Genomic DNA, 9,250 nt, shown 5'->3' on the forward strand with positions numbered 1-9,250 from the left:
GGAATATTTCCCTGGCGACCACCTTATATATTGATTTAAAAACAAGACACTGTAGTGGAAACATATTTCCTGCGGTCAAATTTACTCACCCTCTCTTATATCTATCATAATTTATATCTTCCACCATTTTAACTCACTACAGTTTACAAAATCAACCATTTTAATTATAACAGTTGTAGCTCTCTCTGAGGTGAGAGAAGCCACAAGGTAGGAAGATAGAGACAGGATAGAAGTTTTGATACCACGAGGGAAGTGACGGAGTCCTAATAGAGATATGAGGTGTTCAGGATGAGTCTTTATTAATTATCGATGAGCCACAGCTAAGCTCTGATCAAAGGACCAATTCAGTAGGCTATTCCAGTCCTGAGATCCATACCACGCAGGCCAGAGAGGTGAATAGAGAAAGATTAAAGATGGAGCTTGGCCAGAGGCCAAGCTCCTACAAGGACAGCCATCAGGTAGCCTGAAAGAGAAGGAGCGCAGAGAGCAGGGGGCAGAGGGCAGAGGGCAGAGGGCAGAGAGAGGGAAGGCGGAGCCTGCTGGGCTAGATATAGTTTTTGATATGCAAATATACACAGTACATAGGGATGATTCTCATTGGTTAATGACAAGGCATACGTGTGGTTTCTCTTAACCAGGTGAGAACAAAGAAACCTGTTTTCCCGCCTAACCTGGGAGAAGCTGGGGTCAAGGGTCAGAGGCCTTCCTAGCCATGAGCACTACTGAGCATGCCCAAGACTGAGCAATCTGCACATACTGTTTTCCCCTTGCCCCTAGTTAGGAGTGGACTGCTACATCTCCCCCTTTTTGTTTTACACACAAATGAATAGTGTAATATCAAAATGTAGCAACATTACAGCATTAACAAATACAAACACTCTGGTGCATAATCATATTCTGATACAGAGATGAAAAACCCATCCTGATCGTATAACTTAGATATCCCAATCAAGAATGAACATCAGCATAAACTGATTCAGTGATCAATCTTAAAAATTCCCAAACTGATCTTTCTATCTGTCTGTCTGCATTTCAAGATCAATGCAACAGTCTTAGTAGATATAAAAATGTTAAGAAAATAATTTCCACGCTACTGATCCTGGTCTAATGAGGTAGGACTCCATGGTTCACATGACAGGTGCAATAACCAAACACGCCACCATTCACAGTCTGGACTATCAGAAGTTGTCAGCCTTTTCAACAGTTAGCAAAATACTATCCCTGGAGATGAAGGATAAGTCCTTCCTTTCTCTCGTCCTGATACTGCATCTTGGGGATCTTTCTGTGCTCACTGCCAGATGCCTGCCACATAGGAAACTGGTTGGTAGCTCGATGCCAGGACATCCAGCGACTGAGGGTGTCAGTACGCCATGTCTCTGCATTTCCCAACCTCAAACATCCATTTCACATGGAAAATGTAACCGTGGCTGAGGCTGTCTGGTCCATAATGAAAGATTCATTATGATTCCCCTTACATGCAATCAGACATCACTCTCCAGTATGGTCATCTGAAAATTAACAATTGCTGTCATGTTCTCATGTTCACCGACTGTTAGGTGACTGTAATTCTAGAAATCTTTGCACCTTCATAATTCTGGATCAGAGCATTAACAGTACTTTCTTTGTACTTAAAAATTCTGGCCTTAATAGTGTAAAAGAAAAAATCAAGGTTGATCAATCAAGAGTGACTTTAAAAGTTTCCTCTAAAAATATAAATACTGATCTCTATAAGATTCCTCTCCCTTTTCTTTTTGTTTGTGTGTTGGGAGAGATCCCTTCAAAGAAAAGCATCCTCTCTTAACAATTCTGGAGGATCATGTTATCACATGTCAAATGATCTCAGAAAATTGATCCTGGGAACCTGATCCCAAAATTAATACAAGATTCTCTTGGCTCACTGTCTATGTGGTATCTTTGAAACTGAGCCAATGTAAAATATCAGAACTTATTTTCCCAATGATTTCTAATTCCTGATCTAAATAGATCAAAATTCGCCTTGTATATGAACATAATTTTGCACCATTACAGGCTGTGCAAAAACATCAATACATCAATCACAGTGCAAATTTTTAACAAATACCAATATTCCCATCCATTTTACATTCTCAATTGTAGCTTAAATAACCATGATGGTGATAATGAAGTAATATTTCAAGTTCTGACTGCATATTCCTAATGTCTTCCTTATTTTAAATCTCTGCTTGTATAAATAAACCCATCAATATGGTAACCAAGCCTATACCATTACCAATATTTGCAAAATTCATTCCACCAAACCAATGTTTGGGTAAATAGAAGCTTAAGTTGTTTCCCCTGTAGAAACAATTTCTACAGTTTCTTGTACCTACAGCATTTGACATAGCTTTTTCATTCCTAGTTGTCAGTGAATAATATTCAATGTGCTTTTTCTGCACGCTTATCTGTGCCTATTGTGTCATGTTTTTAATCCATACTCCAAAACAGTAAAACTTAGATTATACTTTGCCCTTGCTCCAAGTTTTTGTGCAATAATAATTTTTTCCACCTAGGAGAGACAATGACTGCGCGTCCACAGAAATTGTCAAACCTAGAGCCCTCAGTTTTTCATGAGGTCTTACTTCCATATACCAGAACGTCTTCCAGTATATGAAAGGGAAGCCAATAGATCCCGAATCCAGCGGCCGTCTGAATTCTGGGACTGTTGGAGGAGAGCAAGACATTTTTCCTATTAAGATATTACCCACAAAGACAGGGTATCAGGAGTAATGGTTAACAATGGTATTAACACTCAACTACTGCTATGGTAGTCAGCCCTTAATGTAATGTCAGGAACATAATCTTTGCCTGGATGTCAATGATCTCTTACAATAACTCAAGTTCCTGCTTAAAGACTTCCTAGTGTCTTTTTCCTGATCTCTCATCCCTTCTCGAGAGTAACATCAATGTCATCTGTCCATTAGACATGGCTGTGCAGCATTTTCTGCTTAGCACCTCATTTTTGATGTCAGAGGTATCAGATCTATCCTATGGATGAGAGTTTTCTATCTCCTGCTCTTTGGAGAGTCATACCAAGGTCTATACCCTTGTTGATAACAGCATTTCTTACAATACAAGTGGTAGCTTTACAATGCATACAATTCATAATGCATACAGAATTCCCTTTGACAGTATCATATACAAAATACAAGGTATACTTTAGTAGCTAGACAATTTGTAGCTATTTCATCTCAATCCCATCGCAAAGTCTTTGGAATGTGGGATGTATCTGGTGTCTTGTACAGACACAAGTGTGATTTAGTCCTTCTGAGTTAGCATACTTGATGTTGCTCTGGGTACCCCATCTCAATGGATGTCAGCATGACAAGTGTCCATCAGTGGCCTAATAGCCAATGTCTCTAATAGTGTAATGTCATTGTTCTAGAGTGATATCAGTCACCAAAGAAGTGTCCTTCCAGCGAGTCTGGATTGTGGCTGGCATGTAGGTAGCTGATGCCATCACCTTCCGTCTGCTTCTCTTCCTGGTCTGTATCAGCTGGCATGAAGCATGACGTGGGCAACCAGATGTTTTCATTATCTGTGAACATACAAACAAGACCTCGACCCAACATTATCATCCCCTTGGGTCCCTTACAGTCTTAATATCTTGATGATTTTTAACCCACTTCAGGTATCTCACACAATGTGATCTTTATCATTACATTCAATATTGATTATTACAAAGCTTTAACATATTCTTTCTGGGGTGTAGAAAAGATAGATGATTAGTGATACCATATCCACCTCTTTTCCTTATGAAAGTGGAACAGTCACAGCTTAACAAAATTGACTTCTAAATAAGTCTGATTCTAGCAAAAACATATTGTTTGCAAATATAATGTACCCTTTAAGACAATAATCATCATTACATTTTGGATAGTAATACCCTTTTGTGCTGCAAGTGGACAGCATTCCTTATACTGTCATAACATTCCCAATTATACCCTTTTGATATTTGATCAAATTTAGCTAACATGGAACAATTCCAATAATATCATTTCAAGTTACACATTGTACCAATACCATTCAAAATTGTCAGGCATGTAATAAAGTTAGATCTTTTACCAAATACCCATATATTCCTAGAACAGAATATCTGTTAGTGACTCAATGATACTCTTCTGCATGTACATTGTTTCTCATACAATTGCATGTGTGTGTGTATAGTGTGTTAAACCTGCCTATAGGGCAGTCTTTACAGTCCATGTGCTGTATTTCTGGTGTCCTGTGCCAGACACCTCTGCCTTCTGTCCTTCTTCCGGGCAGATTTTCTTGCCATCAGATGCTCTTAATCATCTTCCATGGACTCCATGTATCTGTGAAAGTAAACAGAAAACCTCGACCCCAAATGAAAGCCTCATTGGGTCTCAGAGAGTTAGAAAGTGACAGAACATATATACCTTCAGTTTTTGAACCTTGGGGCTCATGAATTCCTTTGAGCTCTTTGTACCATAGCTTGCATGTAAGCCATGAGCTATGCAATTTAGCCTTTGCATTGCTGTTAAAAGCCCTGCTATTCCAAGCTGTTTGGAATAGACAGTTGTGCACAGATATTTATAAAATCTGCAATCACTTTGCTCACTTCTTCATTTGAGCTTGAACCCATAAACCAGGAGAGTAAGTATCTCCCATCACTTTTCACAGTTCAACCTTTGTGCCAGGAGCATACTGAAATGCACCTTTTGCTCCAAAATATACAGTGGATATCTATCAGGGGTGAAATTAATCCACAGCAGTTTGCATTGATAAGCCATATCACCTGCTTGTTCAGGATATAGATGTACCATAGATCTGGCCCTCTGCTAGAGCAGAGAATGCCAGCAGCTGTGTGTTCAAAACAGCATGTATAGATGCTTAAATATTTGCTTTTTCAAACCCATAATCATAAAAATATCATTCTATAAATCACTTATGAATTGACCCATGTGTGCTGGGATCTTAAGTCTTTGTCTGCCTGCACACAATTTTTGCTTTTTGACAAATTTCCACCTTGTGCAGTTATTAAAATTATAGCATTGTCTTATGCTGTACAAATATGCATAGAATTATCAAACAATTGCATAGAAGTTGTTATTTCTGAACTACTTCCCTTAGCTTCATAACTGAAAAGATCTTAATACTGTGAATAAAATCATTACTTTCATCTGCCAAATCTGCAAATCTTCCCTGCAGAAGTAAATCAAATTATGCCAGTAACCTTTGAATTTGCATTATTATCATAGGTCTCTTTTCAATATCATGATCAGCTTCAATATCTGCAATTTCAATACATGATAGTATTGCCTCTTTCAAATCCTTAATAAATTACTGTACTGAGTAACAGAGTTCCTGATAGCCTTAATAATTAACCACTGGTAAACAGATTAAATCCTTCTAACCATGCTTTTACTCTGCTGAGCATGTGTCTTAATTTTCCATATAAAAGCTATTCTAGTTATAAATCATTTGCTTTCTGGATACAGGTATGTTAATATGCCCAGTAAAAAAGTTTCTGAACTGCATACAGGCTGTTTGAATAAGCTCTGCTCAAGATTCATCCTGTTGCTTTATGTCCTGCTTAGAAAAGTGTTAATAATTCCTCCATAGTTAAAATTAGAAAGCCTTAGAAATTCCTTTAAATCATATTCCAATTCATGCTTATTATATCTTAGTATTAAATTTGTTCTTCTAGCCAATTACAGCCTTAGTGATAAAACTTGCAACCTCAGTTGCTCTGATGCTATCTTCCACGTGGCTCAAGCCATGTGGCTGGTAGAGAGAAAACATTTCAAGCTGCTTCAGATTTAAACCCAAACCTTAAAAGTTTTCTGTTTGCACTTTAATTACCTCGTGATTCATACCAAAATTTCTCTACAGATAAAACATTTCTAGTCCTGATATTCTGTGGCATATAACAAAAGTCAGAGAAAGATTTTTTAATTCTCCTTTTTTAACTTCCTTTATCAAAAAATATAAGCAGACATTCCTTTATAATTTTGCCTATCCAACCCCAATTAAAACTAAATTAAAATTCAAATTCCCAAATCTTACTTTACTGTATTTGCAATCGCCCAGGTAAAGCCTGCCTTTACCTGGCTGGACCTCAAACAAAAGAGTCCCTAGGACCTTTTTCAAATGCTAAATGAGTTTGGAGGCTTGCTTGTTTAAAAAAAAATCTTCTGCCTTTGGTTACAGAATGGCAATATCTTTTTACAACTTAGGCTGTTCCGAATTTAACCTAATTCAGGATTATTACCTTGATTCCTTAATTGTGCTGAGACCTACGATTTTATTAGAAAAAATTTTTTGTTTTTTATCCGTTTTTTCCAAGTAATTCTGATCTTTTAAATGCCCTGAAAGCAACCACTTCCTGATAGGCCTTTCAAATGCATCTGAGTCCGACCTCTCCTGAAAAGGCACAGGGAGTTTCTTGTAAAGATTAGCTTGCAGAACTTTTGAAATAAGAAGTGCTTAAGAAAGAACTCCTTAGCATTCTGCAGCAGTTTCTACCTTGCTTCCTCCCTAGCCTTTCCCGCTTTTGCGTATGAATAGCAGCCTGGCTTTTGGAGCCTTTTGTGTCAGGAGCAGGTAAATTTGACTTTGCTTTCCTGGTGAAATTTTAACTCCTGCTTTTTCTTTTCCCAGTTGCTTCTTTTGAAATTCACTAGGCTCTAGCAACTGTTTGTTTCAGACTGATTTTTCAAGTTCTCAATCGCCCCTAGTGAGGGTTTCCCTGGGTCAAATGTCCTTTTTCTTCCCCTCCCCCTCAGACCACTCCTCAGGTGTTTCTTAACCTCCGGAGATCCAGGTCCGAGAGAGGAGGCCTCCGACTAGCAGACCCAGGTGGGGGAGGGAAACTGCACCTCCCTGACAGAGATAGTTTAAGAATCCCTCTCTGACCGATCGTGTGCTTCCCTCATCCTGATTCAGTCTCAGGCAATTAAGCTCTTGAGACTTCCATTTCTCCCCCATCAAGCTACGACATTAGGAGTCGAGCAGGGTTCAGAGGGGAGACCCACCTCAAGCAGAGGAGGACTTACCGTCCTTGGCCAGAGGATCGGCAACCTTCCTGGACTTCCGGCACCCGCCTACTATTAGCCTCGTGTCCTGGAACTCGTTCTGCCATTCGCTGTGTGAAATAAAAGAGTGGAATGCCACGAGAAAGTTGGGCGCCATCTGTAGCTCTCTCTGAGGTGAGAGAAGCCACAAGGTAGGAAGATAGAGACAGGATAGAAGTTTTGATACCACGAGGGAAGTGACGGAGTCCTAATAGAGATATGAGGTGTTCAGGATGAGTCTTTATTAATTATCAATGAGCCACAGCTAAGCTCTGATCAAAGGACCAATTCAGTAGGCTATTCCAGTCCTGAGATCCATACCACGCAGGTCAGAGAGGTGAATAGAGAAAGATTAAAGATGGAGCTTGGCCAGAGGCCAAGCTCCTACAAGGACAGCCATCAGGTAGCCTGAAAGAGAAGGAGCGCAGAGAGCAGGGGGCAGAGGGCAGAGAGCAGAGAGAGTGAAGGCGGAGCCTGCTGGGCTAGATATAGTTTTTGATATGCAAATATACACAGTACATAGGGATGATTCTCATTGGTTAATGACAAGGCATAGGTGTGGTTTCTCTTAACCAGGTGAGAACAAAGAAACCTGTTTTCCCGCCTAACCTGGGAGAAGCTGGGGTCAAGGGTCAGAGGCCTACCTAGCCATGAGCACTACTGAGCATGCCCAAGACTGAGCAATCTGCACATACTGTTTTCCCCTTGCCCCTAGTTAGGAGTGGACTGCTACAACAGTTTATGGCCTTCCAACTATTTTAAATATTATAGTTTATGGCATCCCAGTCTTTTAAATCTCACAAAATATAAAATGAATGGAAAGAAATTTGCTTTCAGCTACAGTAGTACAGTAGTAGCTGTTCCAAGAGTGGGAGGAGACAAGGGAGAGCATTTGGGGACTGGGGACAGAATGTACAAAGGCATGAAGTTAAATGGACAGTTTGGGGATGGGAAACAACAAGTAGGCCAGGTTGCCTGGATAGAGACAGCATATTTGTTTTCCTTTTATGAAGTGTTGAAGAAATGTTCTATGAAAAGAATTAGAGCCTGAGTATAGTGGATAAGGCAATGGATCCAGGAAAATCTGCATTAGAATCTTACGAACACTTAGTAGCTATTTACCTGGGCAAATTATTTACCTTTTCTGGTTGGATTTGATGACTTTCTAGATCCCTTCTAGATATAAATCTATGAACCTAAAAATTAGAAGGCAAGTTGTCATTAGCTAGTCAAGAGTCAATCATGCCCCCTGTGTAGTCCTTTGAAATGCTATGCATAATCCTTGAGGCAGGGGTTCTTTGTTTTGTTTTTGTGTCTGTAAGAGAGGAATTTATAAGAGAGAAATCTTTGGCAGAAATCAGCTACAAAGAGGAAGCATGGGGGGAGGAGCAAGAGGAAAAAACTCAAGATTCCAGTCAGGAGACAGAAACTGGGGGAGATCCAATGGATCTCTGGGACACTCCTCCAGCTGAAAATGTGAGAGACAATCTCCTAAGCTGGGATCCCTCTGGATATCAACTGTTTCCCAGTGAACCCCTGAGATCTCTCAGTCTCAAAGTCAGGGACTTTGAAGGAAGCCTTCTACTGAGAAATCTTCTCTCCAAAGATCTATTCTCCATCTCTCTCCCTAACTTGTGCTGTACTCCATTAGTCAAGCTAGATTAACTCAGGAGTAGGGATCAAACCAGCAGCTGACCAGAAGAGGGTTCAAGGCTGAGAGCCTAGATCCACAAGAATTTTGGGGTGGCAGTCTGCCAGTCAATAAGGATTCCTGCTACCCACTTTCTTCACCTAATACTGTCATCTCTCCCTTTCCTGAGTCAACCCAAATAAAGTGTTTACTACTTAGATCACTTCTGACTATTTCCTGACACTGAGGAAAGGGCTGAAGATTTGGGGAGGACCATATCTCTCCCCAAATAGGAGGGTTAGCTCAGGATCCTAGGGATCCAAACAACTAGATCCAAGGAGCAATCCTCTCCCCTGGGCAGAGGAGTAACCCCAGGTCTTGGGGGAGTGGGGTGGGGGAGTGGCAGTTGGTGTACTTGAAGGACCTAGAGACAGGAAGGTCCATCTTGTCTCCCAACAATAGTTGAGACCAAGAAGGGAAACTGCATGCCATTTCACCAAGCTCTTTCCTCAAGTTCTTAACCTCTACCTCTCAGAACCACTTCCTGAGGAGACATAGTCTGTCCCTT

The 9,250-nt window shown here is 40.3% G+C and overlaps 1 long non-coding RNA gene across 1 annotated transcript; it reads right to left on the reverse strand.

The window, feature by feature from the left end:
• Window positions 1–282: 282 nt before the first annotated feature.
• On the reverse strand, window positions 283–7,103 carry LOC130453637 (uncharacterized). The gene is made up of 2 exons (XR_008911079.1): window positions 7,035–7,103; window positions 283–4,331 (listed from the first exon to the last, which is right to left on the reverse strand). It is a non-coding gene; the product is annotated as an uncharacterized LOC130453637 (long non-coding RNA).
• Between the last annotated feature and the right edge of the window lie 2,147 nt (window positions 7,104–9,250).

The sequence above is a fragment of the Monodelphis domestica genome, chromosome 4, assembly GCF_027887165.1.
Source record: "Monodelphis domestica isolate mMonDom1 chromosome 4, mMonDom1.pri, whole genome shotgun sequence".
NCBI classification, from domain to species: domain Eukaryota; kingdom Metazoa; phylum Chordata; class Mammalia; order Didelphimorphia; family Didelphidae; genus Monodelphis; species Monodelphis domestica.